Source organism: Rhinoderma darwinii, chromosome 1 (genome assembly GCF_050947455.1).
Source record: "Rhinoderma darwinii isolate aRhiDar2 chromosome 1, aRhiDar2.hap1, whole genome shotgun sequence".
In the NCBI taxonomy this organism is placed as follows: Eukaryota; Metazoa; Chordata; class Amphibia; order Anura; family Rhinodermatidae; genus Rhinoderma; species Rhinoderma darwinii.
This window is the reverse complement of record NC_134687.1, coordinates 50,112,750-50,130,819: the sequence shown is the minus strand read 5'-3', so window position 1 is coordinate 50,130,819 and position 18,070 is coordinate 50,112,750. Positions and strand designations below refer to the sequence as shown.

At 42.1% G+C, this 18,070-nt stretch overlaps 1 protein-coding gene across 1 annotated transcript in view; it reads left to right on the top strand.

Annotated features, from left to right (window-relative positions):
• The window catches only part of KCNIP4 (potassium voltage-gated channel interacting protein 4), a 542,821-nt gene that overhangs the window by 132,786 nt on the left and 391,965 nt on the right, over window positions 1-18,070 (top strand). The window lies entirely within an intron of this gene.

Below are 18,070 nucleotides of genomic sequence, written 5' to 3'. Positions count from 1 at the left end.
GACCGGGGGCGGGAGCTAGAACCTTCTGGCCAGGCTGTGATAGGTTCTCCCACTCCTCAGCCTACCAGCCTGAGTGGTAGCAGATCGAGTCACTCTAACAGACCTAGGAGCAGATGCAGACTGATTAACCACGGGCGTCGACACAGAAGCTGTGTCTGGCAGATACTTTACAGTACCCCTCCTTTTGTGAGGGGCAACTGGACCCTTCCTAGGTGGACCTGGCTTATTGGGGAACCGAAGATGGAACCTCCTGAGCAATACCCCAGCGTGAACATCCCGGGCAGGTACCCAAGTCCTGTCCTCAGGCCCGTATCCTCTCCAATGGACCAGGTACTGGAGGGAACCTTGGACCATCCTGCTGTCCACAATCTTGGCCACCTCGAATTCTACCCCTTCAGGGGTGAGAACAGGGACCGGAGGTTTCCTCGAGGTAACCAAGGACGGGGAGCAGCGTTTCAGGAGGGTGGCATGAAACACGTGTATTTGAAAAGACGGAAGAAGACAGGGTTAAGGACCTCAATGACCTTGTACGGCCCTATAAACCGGGGAGCAAATTTTTGAGATGGAACCTTAAGGCGCAAATTTGTTGAAGACAACAACACCAGATCCCCGACCACAAACAAGGGGTTAACAGAACGTCTTCTATCTGCCTGAGTCTTTTGTATGCTCTGGAACGCCTCTAGGTTCTTCTGAGCCTGGGCCCAGACTGTGCACAGTTCCTTGATAAACGACATCTACCTCGGGATTGTTGTAACCACACGGTGAAACGGAGGAGAACCGTGGATTAAAGCCAAAATTACAGAAAAAGGGGGAGACCCCTGACGAGTTACTGACCCGGTTATTAAGGGAAAATTCAGCGAGGGGAATGAATGAGACCCAATCATATTGACAGTCCGAGATAAAACACCTTAAATATTGTTCTAGAGACTGATTAGTCCTCTCAGTTTGGCCATTAGTTTCAGGATGGAAGGCCGAGGAGAAGGACAGATCAATCTCCAACTTTTTACAGAAAGCTCTCCAAAACAATGAAACAAATTGTACCCCTCTGTCAGAAACAATATTGACAGGAACCCCATGGAGACGCAGGATGTGTTTGACAAAAAAGGTAGCTTAACGTCTTGGCATTGGGTAGTTTCTTGAGTGGCACAAAGTGGCACATCTTACTAAAGCGGTCTACTACAACCCACACCACCGACTTGCCTTGAGATGGAGGCAGATCGGTGATAAAATCCATGGAGATATGGGTCCAAGGTCTCTGGGGAATGGGCAAAGAACATAGTAAGCCCGCTGGTCGGGACCTGGGAGTTTTGGACCTAGCACAAATTTCACAAGCGGCGACGAAGGCCTTAACGTCTTTAGGCAACCCAGGTCACCAATAGTTTCTAACAATGAGGTGCTTGGTACCCAGAATGCCAGGGTGGCCAGATAGTGCAGAGTCATGATTTTCCCTGAGTACCCTTAGCCGGAATTGCAGGGGAACAAACAGCTTGTTCTCAGGAAGGTTCCCGGGAGCTGAACCTTGATCAGCCGCAATTTCGGAGACTAAGTCAGAATCAACAGAGGATATTATTATACCTGGGGGCAAAACACAAGCAGGATCTTCCTCCGAAGGAGGGCTGGCCAAGAAGCTACGCGACAGTGCATCAGCTTTAATATTTTTAGAGCCAGCCCTATAGGTGACCACAAAGTTGAATCTAGTAAAAAACAACGCCCATCGAGCTTGTCTCGGGTTTAGCCTCCGGGTGGATTCTAGGAAAACCAGATTCTTGTGGTCGATAAGGACCGTTACTTGGTGCCTAGCCCCCTCCAAGAAGTGGCGCCACTCTTCAAATGCCCATTTAATGGCTAAGAGTTTGCGGGTGCCCACGTCATAGTTACTCTCAGTGGGCGAGAACTTCCTGGAGAAGTAGGCACAGGGACGGAGATGGGTGAGGGACCTGGTAGCCTGGGACTAGACAGAACCCACTCCCACCTCGGAGGCGTCAACCTTCACGGTGAATGGCTCCATTTGGTTAGGCTGAATCAGCACTGGGGCAGAGTTAAAGCACTTCTTAAGGATCTCAAAAGTCTGGACCGCCTCCGGAGGCCAGTGGAGGAGATCAGCACCTTTGCGAGTAAGATCCGTAAGAGGCTTAGCGATGACCGAGAAGTTAGCAATAAATCTCCTGTAATAATTAGCAAACCCCAGGAAGCACTGTAACGCCTTCAGGGAGGCAGGTTGGACCCATTCAGCCACAGCCTGAAACTTGGCAGGGTCCATGCGGAATTCATTAGGAGTGAGGATTTGACCCAAAAATGGTATCTCCTGCACCCCAAACACACATTTTTCGGATTTAGCTGTGTCTCGCAGATCCTTTACAGATCTTCTGCCTGTAAATAGAAACTGATCAGGGACTGTTATAATTGGTCCCTGATCATATGGTCACTGTGATATACCTATCACAGTGACCATAGTCTCATATTTACTAAATACAGCACAGGATTTGTGCTGTTTCCCTCCCTCCTCTCACTGTAGTTGATCTGTGAGAGGAGAGAGAGAGATACTATACAAATCTTGTGCTGTTTTCCTATGAAAAACCCACCAGATATTCACGTTCCTATATTACCCGTAATCACATCCCAGATTACCCGTAATCACCCCAGATGACCCATAATTGCCTGTAATCACCCCCAGATTACCCATAAATCACCCCAGGTTACCCGTAATCACCCCGTTTTTTTTGTTTGTCTTCTTAGTTATTATTAGTGTACATGAATCGCAGAAGCCACAGAATGTTCTCTGCAGAGCAGGCATACGCCTTGCTGTGCTCTAGCGGTTCTGGCAACGATACGGACACTGCATCAGAAGCAGAGCTTAGCTCAGAAAGCGAGACAAGTTCTGCTTCTGATTCTGCTTCTGCCACTAGACCCCCCATCCATATGGTGGTGGACGCAGCTGTCACCATTAAAGCGTCAGGAGCAGGGCCTAGTAACGCAGTCCCTCCCGCAATGTGGGATCCTGCAATTGCTTTCTCCCCCCAAGTTTTGCCATTTACAGCAACTCCAGGCATCAACGCAGATGCCTCAAATTTTAGTCCCTATAAATTTTTTCAATTGTTTATAGGTGATCAGATCCTGGAACTAATTGTCCAGCAGACAAACTTATATGCCAGACAATTTGTCACCCATTAGCCGTTATGGCCCAAACGCGCTACGAATCAATAATGGGTTTCATGCATTTTTCAGACAATTCACAAATCCCCCCAAGAAGTCACCCAGCCTATGATCGCCTCAACAAACTGAGACCCCTTATTTCCCTCCTAAGTGACTCATTTTTTAATTTATACACCCCAGGCCAAAAACTAGCGGTAGACGAATCCCTTATGTCCTTCAAGGGCCGTCTATCGTTTCGCCAATACATCCCCTCCAAAAGAGCCCGATACGGAGTGAAGCTTTATAAGGTGTGCGAAAGCACAACGGGCTACCATGTGTACACCGACAATTATTACACCAGTGTACGCCCCTGTATAAGTCCCTCCATGCTGCTAATACAGGGGCCTGTGGGACGGTGCGCAAAAATAGAGACGGATTCCCTCAACAACTGGTGTCCAGGTGACTAGTAAGGGGTGCTTCGCTCTCAATTGGAAGTGACCAGTTGCTCGCTGTCAAATGGAGTGATAAAAAGTAGGTGTGCATCCTGACCACCGTGCATAAAGACACCACAGTGGCAGTGAGAGAGAGGGGCGCTACCTCTGGTAAGAGGAAACCGGTCTGCATAGTGGACTATAATAAGTTCATGGGGGGAGTCGATCTATCTGACCAGGTCCTACAACCGTACCTGGTCAAACGCAAAACTAGGGCCTGGTATAAAAAGGTAGCGATCTATCTCATCTAGATGTCTACTTATAACAGCTTTGTGCTGTACAAGACCCAGGGAACGCTCAGTTTTCGCCAATATCAGGAACAAATTATAGAGCACCTCCTGTTTGACTCCCCCGCACCTGGAGAATCCTTCGAGTCAGGGGATGTCAAAAGGCTCACTGAGCGCCACTTCCTTCACCCCGGCCCTGCCTCTGTGAACCAAAGATGCCCCCAAAAGAGATGACAGGTGTGCAGTAAACATGGAAGGAGGAGGGATACCCGGGTTTACTGCCCCATTTGCCCTTCAAATCCAGGCCTGTGCAACTTCCCCTGTTTTGAGACCTACCACCGTTTCTAATGATTAATTTTATATATAATTTAGGGAAAACCAAAAAGGGTGAGGTGGGGGGGGGGGATTCTTTTTAGGGAGTCAATTTCATTTATGCATATTTTTTTGTTTCGTTTGTGGGCTTTCCAAGGAAGGGAGGGATTCTCATGGGGAGGTAGTAAAGTGCATTTATTTCAGACTGTAAAACAAATTAAATCCAGGACTTGATCACTCACAAATTCATTTCTATTTTATAAATCTTGGACAATTAAATCCAGGACTTGATCACTCTCACATTAATATAGTTTATTGTGCAGGAGCCCACATATGTCTATTCAGAACATGGACCCCCACAAGTGTTCTTGAAATAAAAAATAAATGTGGGCATTGCATTTATTAGTAGATAAATCCAACAACTGTGGCCCGTGCCGCCACTGAATTAGTGGAAGTCGTGCATTTTAGCAATGATTACAAGAATAAATTGAGGCTGGATTTCCTTTTTCTTATGACTATGTCCGGCCACATACAGCTGTTACATTCCTAATTCTGTACCGTGATATAGGCATGATTTTTTTTTGGGGGAGGATCTCTAATAATTGAGCTGTTCCTTGTCAATACACCATGGGCTTTGTTACAGTTTAGTTTGGGTTCTTACTGGACGTAGTACACCTGACAATTCTTCAGGAAATACTGACATAATTTTGGGGATTAGTGATCCTTTACTGTTCCTATAGATGGTTTTGGACACTGCCCCTTTATATATTCTGTAGGTGATTGGTTGTTTTGTGGACATAACGGTTCCTACCATGCCGGGCAGGGGCCTGTTAAGGTGTACCGTGTCACTTGGCACGTTCTTCCCTCATATAGAGATTGATGGAGCTAAAGAGACGTCGTACAACCAGTCACTGAAAAAAAACAAAAACCTTGTAATGACAGCCCTACAGGTGTTCTTCTATCTAGTAAACAGACTCGCGTTTTCAACAAAGTTGGATACATTTTCCTCCATTTGTTTGAAGATATTGCCCGTCACTCCAGCTTATCTTTTTCTCTCTAACTGATTTTATATTAGGACAGAATTCGGTCCACAATGACATTATAATGGCACAGATGTGGGACAACTGCTTCTTTAGCAAGACATAGTCATAAATGTGAGCTAACTTACCCCAAGATTGTCACTATATACAGTGAAGGAAATAAGTATTTGATCCCTTGCTGATTTTGTAAGTTTGCCCACTGTCAAAGACATGAACAGTCTAGAATTTTTAGGCTAGTTTAATTTTACCAGTGAGAGATAGATTATATAAAAAAAAAAAAAAAAATCACATTGTCAAAATTATATATATTTATCTGCATTGTGCACAGGGAAATAAGTATTTGATCCCTTTGGCAAACAAGACTTAATACTTGGTGGCAAAACCCTTGTTGGCAAGCACAGCAGTCAGACGTTTTTAGTAGTTGATGATGAGGTTTGCACACATGTTAGATGGAATTTTGGCCCACTCCTCTTTGCAGATCATCTGTAAATCTTTAAGATTTCGAGGCTGTCGCTTGGCAACTCGGATCTTCAGCTCCCTCCATAAGTTTTCGATGGGATTAAGGTCTGGAGACTGGCTAGGCCACTCCATGACCTTAATGTGCTTCTTTTTGAGCCACTCCTTTGTTGCCTTGGCTGTATGTTTTGGGTCATTGTCGTGCTGGAAGACCCAGCCACGAGCCATTTTTAATGTCCTGGTGGAGGGAAGGAGGTTGTCACTCAGGATTTGACGGTACATGGCTCCATCCATTCTCCCATTGATGCGGTAAAGTAGTCCTGTGCCCTTAGCAGAGAAACACCCCCAAAACATAATGTTTCCACCTCCATGCTTGACAGTGGGGACGGTGTTCTTTGGGTCTTAGGCAGCATTTCTCTTCCTCCAAAAACGGCGAGTTGAGTTAATGCCAAAGAGCTCAATTTTAGTCTCATCTGACCACAGCACCTTTTCCCAATCACTCTCAGAATCATCCAGATGTGCCTTCTTGAGCATGGGGACCTTGCGGACACTGCAGGATTTTAATCCATTACGGCGTAATGTGTTACCAATGGTTTTCTTGGTGACTGTGGTCCCAGCTGCCTTGAGATCATTAACAAGTTCCCCCCGTTAGTTTTCGAATGAGCTCTCACCTTCCTCAGGATCAAGGATACCCCACGAGGTGAGATTTTGCATGGAGCCCCAGATCGATGTCGATTGACAGTCATTTTGTATGTCTTCCATTTTCTTACTATTGCACCAACAGTTGTCTCCTTCTCACACAGCATCTTACTTATGGTTTTGTAGCCCATTCCAGCCTTGTGCAAGTCTATGATCTTGTCCCTGACATCCTTAGAAAGCTCTTTGGTCTTGCCCATGTTGTAGAGGTTAGAGTCAGACTGATTAATTGAGTCTGTGGACAGGAGTCTTTTATACAGGTGACCATTTAAGAGCTGTCTATAATGCAGGCACCAAGTTGATTTGGAGCGTGTAACTGGTCTGGAGGAGGCTGAACTCTTAATGGTTGGTAGGGGATCAAATACTTATTTCCCTGTGCACAATGCAAATAAATATATATAATTTTGACTATGTGATTTTCTTTTTTTTTTTATATATAATCTATCTCTCACTGGTAAAATTAACCTAGCCTAAAAATTCTAGACTGTTCATGACTTTGACAGTGGGCAAACTTACAAAATCAGCAAGGGATCAAATACTTATTTCCTCCACTGTATATATATATATATATATATATATATATTATACTATATAAGATTGTCACTATAAATATATTTATATTCGTAAATAAATAAGCATCTAGCTTTTTTTTAAAATTCTGACATAGTATCTGCCATCACTACCTCTTGGGGAAGGGCATTCCATAGCTTGATCACACTAACTGTAAAGAACCCTTTTCTATATTGATGTCAGAAACTTTTTTCTTCCACACGCAATGGGTGTCCCCTGGTCCTTTGTAGAGTCCTTGGAAGGAACAGATCATGTGCTAGTTCTTTATATTGATCACACATATACTTTATACATAATAATAAGGTCCCCTCTAAGACGTCTTTTTTCCAAGCTGAACAAGCCCAATTTTTCTAGCCTTTCATTGTAAGCGACACCTCCCATCCCATTTAATAATCTCGTTGCCCGCCTTTGAACCCTCTCCACTTTTTTTATGTCCTTTTTACAATGTGGAGCACAGAACTGAATTCTATATTCTAGATGTGGCCTTACAAGGGATTTATAGAGTGGTAATATTACATATGAATCCCAGGTTTTTATCTCTCTTTTTATACACCCTAAAATACTATTTGCTTTTGCAGCTGCTGCCTGACTTTGAGTGCTGCTGCTTAGCTTATTTGTTACCAGAATGCCCAGGTGAATTAATATTATATGAATTAATACTATTATTGCGTCCTGAGTGCATTAATTTACATTAATCAACATTAAATTTCATCTGCCATGTTTTTGCCCATGCTGCCAACTTATCTAGGTCTTTCTGTAATATATTAAAGTCAAGCTGAGTCGTAAGTATCCTACAAAGTTTTGTATCGTCAGCAAAAACTGACACCTTGCTATCAATCCCATCCACAAGGTCATTAATAAAGAGATTAAAAAGAATTGTGCCTAACACCGATCCGTGTGGTACCCCGCTGCTGACTTCAGCCCATTTTGAGTAAGTTCCATTTATAACCACTCTTTGTTTTCTGTCCCTTAACCATTTCTTTACCCACTTGCATACACGTTCCCCCAGTCCCTGTGTTTGTAGCTTCAGAACAAGACTGTGGTGTGGAACAGTATTAAATTATTTTGCAAAATCCAAATAAATCAGCCGCATGACCAACATCCAGATTTTCACTTACCTCCTCATAGAAACCGAGCATGTTGGTTAGGCACGACCTGTTTTTCATGAATCCATGCTGGTTATCAGAAATTAGACTTTTCTCTGGTATATACTTTTGTAGTTCATTTCTTAGAATACCCTCAAATACTTTACATACCACAGATTTCAAACTTACTGGACGGTAGTTGCTCGTTTCTACCTTTTCACCCTTCTTAAATATTGGTACAACATCAGCCGTCCTCTAATCCGGTGGCACTGATCCTAGGTAATATTGGGTGGGGAACCTTTATCACTCTCCCCCTGAATATCTGGTACTGGCAGCTCATCACTGAACACAGCGTAAAAGTACGTGTTTAATATCTCAGCCCTCCCTTTGTCCTTTACAATTGTATTCCCATGTTCATGTTCCCATGTTAGAGGTAAATGTAAATATACTGCTAGAGGGAGCCATCTGTATACAACTATATACAGACTCTATTAAGTCCAAAAGAATCAGTATTCAGCTTTATTTGGACCTTTAGCTCTCTCATCAGGCATTTGCCAGAATAGTCCCATTAAACTCTGCAGGGGACTTAGTGCTCCGTATGAATCAATCACAGCTCTGAAGTGTAATATAGTATATTAAGAACATTTTTAGATACTTCAGATGTGCATTTATTAAACACATAGAATATATCATAAGGAAGGAGACATTAAATTCCGATTCTCCTTATATATCCAATTAAATGCAGAAATGATAATAGACATTGGATTCACTGATAAACATATATTTTCTGATACAATAAAATGTATCATACCCAGCAGACTGTCACAGGAATCAGCAGTAACTTTATACAGGGCTCACTTGCTTGCAGGCAGCTGACAGCTGAGTGGTTTCAGCCAGGCACTGACTTAGGAACCCCAGCAGAGTGACATCACAAAGGCTTCTTATGATGTAAGCCTGTCACATCAACCGGTCCACCAACTCTCCCCTTCCATCATCAACAATGATCAATAACCGCTCCTCACCTCTGCACCTCTGCTGGGCGCCAAATTAGCTGCTACACTTGCCACCATAGTAGTGACACCCGTGCAAGCCATTAATACATTGGGTTTTGCAATTGTCTGTGGAAAAGGGCAATACAAAGTATCCTGACTATGATTCCCTCTGATTTTTTTTTCCCCCTCATCTTGTTAACCATACCATCTGGCATTAATAGTTGCACATTTCCATCCAGACATTGATGCAATGCAGGGATATTAAATGTCAAAGTCTCCTTGGCACTGTCTTCTTTTATATTTATATATATATACATATATATATATATATATATATATATATATATATATATATACACGATCTCCTTAAGAAGACAAGTTTGCATTACATGTAACTGCAGTGTAGATATATTTCAATAGATATGTTTCATTAGATCGCTGGGGGCATGAACTCTATCCAGGGCATCCAGACAATGTTTTTTGCCTCCCCACCTTGTGCTAAATAGCACCAAGATTCACTGTATATAGTTCTTAAAATTAATTTGTTCCACTCTGTTACTGGTGGATTTCATTTTGACATCCCTTTTCTAGCTATAATTATAAAAGCCACTGCCTTCAGACCAGTCTTTACTTCAACCTGGGCACTATATCATTCTTTGATTTCAACGCTTCCCTTTCCCCCATGTGTAGTACCAACACATATGGATGACCCACCAGTTTTGCCAGGCAGATGTCCGCCATGACTTCATCTTTTATCTTAGGGTATGGTAAGCAGTAAGAAAGCAGTAACTTCATCTAGGGCACACTTGAGGGTTGTAAGCCAAGTATGGCCTCTGTAAACATTCTAAGTGACATCACAAAGCCCCGTGTGTAGTCTGACCCTTATTTGTTACTCTCTATCATCTGTACCCTTTTCCACTCTTTAACATTAAGTTTGCATAGGAAATGAATATATATATTTTTTTAAATCAAGACTATTTGTAAAACTGCTTAATTTTTTCTTTTAAATGCATTGAGAGCAATAAAAAAAATTGGTTGCAGAAGTGCAAATACCCTTCAGAGCATATAGGAAACTGCATAAATAGCTATATTTAATAGAAAAGTTATCATTAGAAATATCCTATTCCTTAATATTGTATTCTAGGCTAAATCACTTTAAATAGGCTGTCGTTTGCATTTACAGATGATTCATCCCATAAGGAGTGAGCATTTTTTTTACATCGACGCACTCAAATTAATTGTTTCAATGAAAAAATTATTGCAATTCCTCCAATGTTATTTGCGTGGTTTTTGTCATGCAAGGACCATGTGGTATGAATAATATGTTCATTGTATTTTATGGGTTGGTACAGTGATATCAAATTTATATCGTCTTTTTTATGTTCGAGTACTTTTGCTGAATAAAACAACGTGTGATTTTTGCATGCCATGAGCGAAGTGGTTTAAATCTTTGTAATCTTTGACGGTGCCATGTATCTGTTATTTTTTTTTATTTTATTTTTTTAAGTAAGAACACCACAAATAGGACATAATGATACGTCCATATACAGGAAGGGGTTAATGAGGTATCTGAGTGGCTTTTCCTTTTTTCTCTGAGCATTATTTTCCATTAAGAAGAAAATTTCAACTGAAAACAGAGCTAAAATAACATTAATTACATTTTGTTTTTAGCTTCTTGGCAAGTTAGAATAGAGTGTAAATTATTTCCTTGTTTGGAATTCAATTATGCTTCTTGTTGTGAGGCATTTTTGCCAAAATCATTATTTTTTTTCTCTCCTGTGCCATGTCTATCCATCCGTGTACATGGGTTTATGAGTTTTATGCTCTGCCAATAGTAACCACTGCCCCACAATATCAGAAAAACAAATGACAGTGTTTGTATTATTCTAGTCGTTTTCTTTAACTTAGCAAAAATTTAATTTCAACCGAGTCTATGTTTATTAGTAAATGCAGTGATGAAAATGTGCTGGAATTTCCATGACATTAGTATCGTCAAATGAGGCATTAGACTATAACCATACCATTACCCCAGGCCCCACTCCTTATTAAAGAGAACCTTTCACCTCCCCATACATGTGCAGCATGTAATGGGCAGGGCTGTGCAAACCCTGGGGCACTTTAAAAAAATTTCTACCCTTCTCCGTTATTTAGATATCGGTGCCATTATATGTGGCACCCGATATTTAAATAAGCCCCTGAACTGTCAATGGGGCGTGTAATGGCAACTATGCAGTGACACTGTCCAATCAGATACGGGCAGTGTTACAGCAAAAGAGCATGCACTCTCTCTTCAGCTCTCAAATTCAGTCTTCTGCCGAACTGGCAAGTGGGCGTGTCACTACTTCGGACAGTGTAAGAGCTGGAGAAAAGTGAGTGCGCTCTCCTCTCTCCAGCTCTTACACTGTCCGTAGCAGTGACACACCCCCTTTCCAGTTCGGCAGACAAAGTACAAGACTGATCTCTCGCAAGAGCTGAAGAGAGGAGAGCGTCTGGTGGCAATATGAACGCACAAAAAATGCTAACAGATGCCATATATCCCTTATTCACTGTGATACCCGGTCATATAAAGCCCTAAAACCAGTCAGGCTGTCAAATGTAATATAATACTTGGAGGATACATACCTGTGATCAACTTCCCCTGCCACCATCATATCCCGCCAACTCCAAGGACCCCCACCCGCTAGCTGCTGCGACAAATAAAATGACCACAAATGAACAACCCTGCTGCTACTGCGGCACAACCCACTTACTAGAGCATCTGTCCCCTCTTCTTGATGCTTGATTGAAGCTGCTCTCCCCTGTGCATCCTCCTACCCTCCTTAACCGCAAGTTGCTTCTCCCCCTATGTCACGCACGCCTGCCCCTACTGCTGTCTGGCCTTTCCATAAAGGTTTCATGAAGTCAGCAGTGTTCATAGAGCGACATGGCTCATCCATATATTACATGGATGGACCTTAATAAGAATGGTCAATATATACGATACTATTTCCCCTGCAGTTGGCACTGCAAGGACATTTTTTTCGCAAACCACATCTTCCCCTGGCAATAACAGCTAATTGCTGGGAATTTTTTCAAGTCAGACCCGTGGCATTCAGCTAGTCATTAAGGCTGGCTTTCATATAAAAAAATGTTTGTCATGATGGGAAAACTCCTTTAAAGTATATTCTGGGCCATATTAGACCATATTTGAGACAATAAAAGGACACGTCTTTGTAGTACAGACAAAATACGGTCCGCTGCACTCACTACCAATATTAATATTCATCCAATTAAAACTGATATTGTTCCCTGACTGCAGTGGTGGGCAAATTAATAAAAAGATGCTGTCTCACATGTTTGGCATTCATGACAAAAAAGCAGCAAATATGCCATGATTTGCGTAGAATCACGTTATTAACACAAGTTGTCACAAAACCTCAACTTGAAGGGGAGCAGGAACTTATGTCACATCATGGTCACATGACCAAGGTCCTTCACCCAGGCACCACAGAGGAGGGGGATTGTAAGTAGTGTGTGTAGTGTAGTGTTTATGTAATATTTGTGTAGTGTTTGCGTATATGGTGTAGTGTCTGTATGTGAGGTGTCTGTGAGGGGTAAATAGAGAGATCTGGTCCGAGGGCTGGATTTATATAGGAGTCTGGTTTGGGTTTCAAAATAATTTAGTCTGGAGTCTGAATTAATTTAGGGGCTTGGTCTGGCATCGCAACCCGGGCGGCAAGTGTGCCCATATATAACTTTCACTTGAAGCTGGTAAATGCTTAGGGGGTGGGGGTGCATTCAAAAGTTTACCATGGGGTCCATCATTTGATAGTTACGTTCGTGTGTGCAGGGTTTGGATTCAGTCCATTCTCCCTGGTTCTGCCAGACAGGTTTCTGAAATAGCAACCGGATCGCAACCTGGGCTAAAGCAGGACCACAACCTGATTGGGTTCAGTTGTATCTCTGTCCTCAGGATGCGGATACAATTACAAAAACTAAGTTGCACCAACAAGTTCAGCGGAGCCCTAGGTTGCCTGACCTATCATTCTGAGCGCGGTGACAGCTTGAAGAAGTATTGCCGATCTCAACTTCTGTGTTATGGACGTGACTTGCAGTTTCAGCGCACCATGAGTAATACAAGTCCCGTCGTACTCAGCTCCTGTATGCACGCCAACCCTCTGCTCTACGGTGGGCGTGCATACACTCCATGTCCATGTTTACAGCTGTCCTGGACACAGGGTGAGATGTGTTCTGTTACAATGCGCATGCACAGGTAAACAAGACAGCACTATGGTAGAAGGGGACGGGCTTACTTCCTCAACATTGTCCAGTTCCAGCCCCCTTGACAGCACGTGTTTGATAACGAGCCGACACAAGGGAGAGGACAGCTTTCTCTATCCTGTGGGACTGTGTAGGCGCATCATTTACCCTTTCAGGACTGAGACATTTTTTGCTTTTTTCATTTTTCACTCCCTGCCTTCCAAGAGCCATAACTATTTATTTTTCCGTCAATAGAGCGGTGTGAGGGCTTATTTTTTGTGAGAGGAGTTGTAGTTTCTAATGGCCCCACTTAAAATACCATATAATGTACTGGGAAAAGGTAAAAAAAATATTTGCTGGCTAAAATTGGAAAAAGCTGCGATTCCTCCATTATTTTTTGGGTTTCGTTTTTACGGCTTTTAACATGAGGAAAAAAGACAACGTAACTTTATTCTGCAGCTCAATACGATTACGGTGATACCAAATTAATATAGTTTTTTTTATATTTTACTTTTTTTTACAAAGAAAAAAAAAGTTGTTTTGTTTCACTACATCCTTAGACCCATAACTTTTATTTTTATCTTAATCAAAATGTAACATTTTTGTTGATTGAGCGGTGTGGGACTTATTTTTGGCGGGACGAGCTGTAGTTTTTATTGGCACAATTTTTTGGTACGTACATACAACTTTTTGATCACTTTTTATTACATTTTTTTGAGAATTAATGTGAACAAAAAACAGCAATTTTGTCATTTTAACGGTTTTGTTTTTTACAGGGTTCACCGTGCAAGTTAAACAATGGTATATTGTAATAGTTTGGAATTTTACGGACGCAGTGATACCAATTTTTTTTTATTTTTTACATTATTTTAGAGGAATAATGGGAAAAGAGATATTTTTTTTAACTTTATTTAACTGTTTTTGCCACATTTTTATTAGTCCCCCTACTAATATATTGCAGTATATTGTCATTTTTACAGACTTCTGGTAAGACCTGCTAGATGCACAGCTTAATGGAGGCAGAGTGAAGGCAGACCTCGGGGGCCTTCATTAGGCCCCAAGGCTGCCATGACAACCGTCGGCACAACGCGACCACGTTGCGGGGAGGGGGGCGATGAGCTGTCCCATCTTTTTAACGCCTAAGATGTTGCATTCGCCATTGACCGCAGCATTTGAAGGATTAAACGGCTAGGAACTGTGCGATTGCTGTTAGTTCCAGCTGTCAGCTGTATTACACAGCTGACACCCGCAGCACATGAAGCGGGCTCAGCGCGTGAGCTCGCTCAATATATTCTTCCCTGCACCAAGACGTGCCATTACATCCAGGTGCGCAAAGGGGTTAAATCAGAAAAAAAGTGCTGAACTTCCAGGACCATGTGACCATACTTTCAAATGGGGAATCGTTGTACAACAATAATATAACGTTTATTAGTCAACTAATTTTATGTTACTACATGATTGCTACAACATATTCGGGGCACTGGATAATTTCTTTAATACTAGGGGGAGAGTAGCTATGGTATTGGGAGCAGCAGGATAGTTCTATTGAAGGCGATAACAGTGGTGAATTTACATAAGTGTGGTTTGGGTGACCGCCCGGGGCCTGAGGCTCTCAGGGGGTCCATGGCCACTTAAACATTTGAGAACATTTAACAACATTGCGGTGTAGTCGCGATAAAACTGCTTTGTGTGGGACCTGCAAAAAGGACCTGCATACTTAAGGTCACATGATCATATGTCTGCAGGTCCTGAAATCAGATGGCAGGGAAGCAAATCCCCACAGGATGAGAGTGTGAGCTGTTATGTAAGTGCAGGGGGTTTATATTAGGAGGTCTGGTCTTAGGTCTGTATTCGTTTAGGAGGTCTGGTCTGGGACCGCAACTTGAGCTGCAAGTGTGCCCTGAGTCTAACTTTCACATGGAACTGGTAAATGCTCAGGGAGTGGGGGTGGGGGGCATTCAAAAGTTTGCCATGGGGCTTTCGAAAAGAATACACCAGCACGAAACAAAGTGGCTCCTCTCCCTCCAAACGGAAAAAATAAAAACATTTTGACCCATGTGATGTGTGTGTTTTTTTTTTTTTTATTAGCTAACTTTATTAACAACATGTCAACATCACCTAGAGACAGGCAACAATTTTATAAATCATCTAGAGACAGTGAATACACGCTCGGTTATGTAGTTGTTCATCATTATTCCACCATTAGTCCTATTCACTTATCCCATTGATGTGTCCTCTATGTTGCGCCAACACATGTATGTCATGAAACCCTGTTTATAACTAAATTTTAGGGGGTCACATCATGTTTGTGCATGGGGGGTGGTCACATGACTAACTCCATGTTTAAAAGAGGAGTAATAAAGCAGTATAGGTCCCGATAACTGGAGCGGTGTCACGCTGTCAAGCAGGCAAACCCAATCTATTTAAGAAGAAAGAACATAGTTGATTACCCTCTGTTTTTTTTGTTGGTCATTGACTGTAACTTTTTCTTTACTGCAACATATACAGTGAACAATAGAGCAATATGAGTCTAGTGGGATTTATTGCTATAAATTAGTGCCATGATACCTAGTTGCTGTGCAAGGATCTGGCTGTATGGGTGGATCTATGCTATGTGCGCTCCCCTTTAATAAAACTACTAAAATTACCTTCTGTGATATGAAATAAATGGGGGATTTTTAGCTAGAGGGATATTAGATTTCCCCTTTCGGGAACATTTAGGGAGAATCCTTATAAATGTATTATTGTATCAGGCTATTGAATAATATAGGTCTTCCGCTTTGACTTTATTGGTTGCTTGCGATCATGTGACCTTTGTTGCGTAGTTACAGCGTCCTTTGCTATAACATTGTAACTTTTTTCTTCTGATTTCATTGGTCAGTCATGATCATGTGATTTCAGTTGCGTGGTTACAGCGTCTTCTATCGTAAGTCTTTACGAGTTAGATATGTGTCAAATAAGATTCCGCATTTGCCGAACCTGACTTTTCTTGGAAGGATGATGAATTTACTAGGACAGAGGATGATCATCTTAGCCTGTTGATCTTTATTTGTTGCATTTTGAAACTTTGGAAACAATCCTGTTGATCCTGGGACATGCACAGTATGGTTCTGGACGCGCTGCTGTGCGCTGAAGTGTGGTGAGCCTCCCTCCTTCCTTCTCCAATAAATTATTGACTTTGGGATTTATCTATAAATTACTATAGTAATTATACTTATTAGAAATCACCTTTGTGACATGTTCTTAATATAGAAATGATGTTTTCATTATTAATTATACACCTATATGATCACCTGCCAGATGTATTGCTGCTATTATTGGTTTAAATCTATCACGTGATGATCTACAGCTACCTATTTAAGGGGATGTTTTTAGACATGATGTTAGGCTTGAGAAAGACCCTTCACCCACTATGGGTCGAAATGTTGCTTATTTATTGTGGATGTTTTGAGACGTGTACTGTTGTAACACCATGCTTAGGGCTTATTCAGACGAAAGTGTTATATACGTCCATGCGACGAGCGTGATTTTCACGCGCCTCGCACGGACCTATAGTAGTCGCGCAACAGCTGTAAAGCCATGAATGAAAACAGAAAAGCACCACGTCGTTTTCTGTTTAGAAGCATCCAAACGGAGTGTCATAATGATGGCGGCTGCGCGGAAATCACGCAGCCGCGCATCATACGGGGCTGACACACGGAGCTGTTATGTACCTTATGCGCACGCAAAACACACATGCTCGTGTGAATCCGGCCTAAGTCATATTCAGTTAGCGTATGAATGCATTACCCAGGACTAATCTGTGGGCTATACCATTCTACTATGACAGGGGCCTACTGCACTGGTAAAGAAAGGTATGTGAGCAGAATTTCTAATACATGTCCTATTCTACAAATACAAAAAAATTATATATATATATATATATATATATATATATATATGTATATATATATATATATATATATATATATATATATATAGTTCAAAATAGATGCAAAAAACACAGCACTCAATATAGACTGAAAATCAGGCCGTGTGCACGTTACCATAGTAAGGATGAATCAACTCCTTGGAATGAAATAGCAGAAATAAAGAGCAAGTAACGGCACCAGGACTTCAATGTTGGGGAGATGTTGGTTTATTTAGCTTGAGAAAGGTTCAGGTGTGAACCGAAACGTCGCTCATTCTTTCCACCTGGTGGTGAATAAACCAACATCTCCCCAACATTGAAGTCCTGGTGCCGTTACTTGCTCTTTATTTCTGCTATATATATATATATATATATATGTATTAAACTGGATAACACGTTTAATTCCTTGCTATGGGGCCCCCTCACATCCACTGTACATATGCTTCTGTCTGTGGTCTGTATTTTTTTCTGGGTCTGTACTTATTCTAGGGTCTTGTTGGGGTCTAAATTTAGGGTTCTGGGTTCTAAATTTATTTAGGGGTCTGAAGTCTGAATTAATGTAGGGGTCTGTTCTGTGTTGCTATAGAGTCTTGGGATAGTTGCAGACGCAAGGGTCCAAAGATGTCTCAGAAGAAAACCCTGCAGTCGCCAGGAGAAGTCATCATGAAGTAATCGTCCTGGCTGAATGGAGAAGAAAAGGAAAGAGAATGTCTGCAATCAGAGAAGATGCTTCCTTTGAATCACTGTATTTATAGAGGAGCTGTCACCTTTCCTAAAATGTCTGTAAGGGCAGATTCAGACGAACGTTGCGTTTTTGCGCGCGCAAACAACGCAGCGTTTTGCGCGTGCAAAAACCACTTGACAGCTGCGTGTTTCATCCGTGTATGATGCGCGGCTGCGTGATTTTCGCGCAGCCGCCA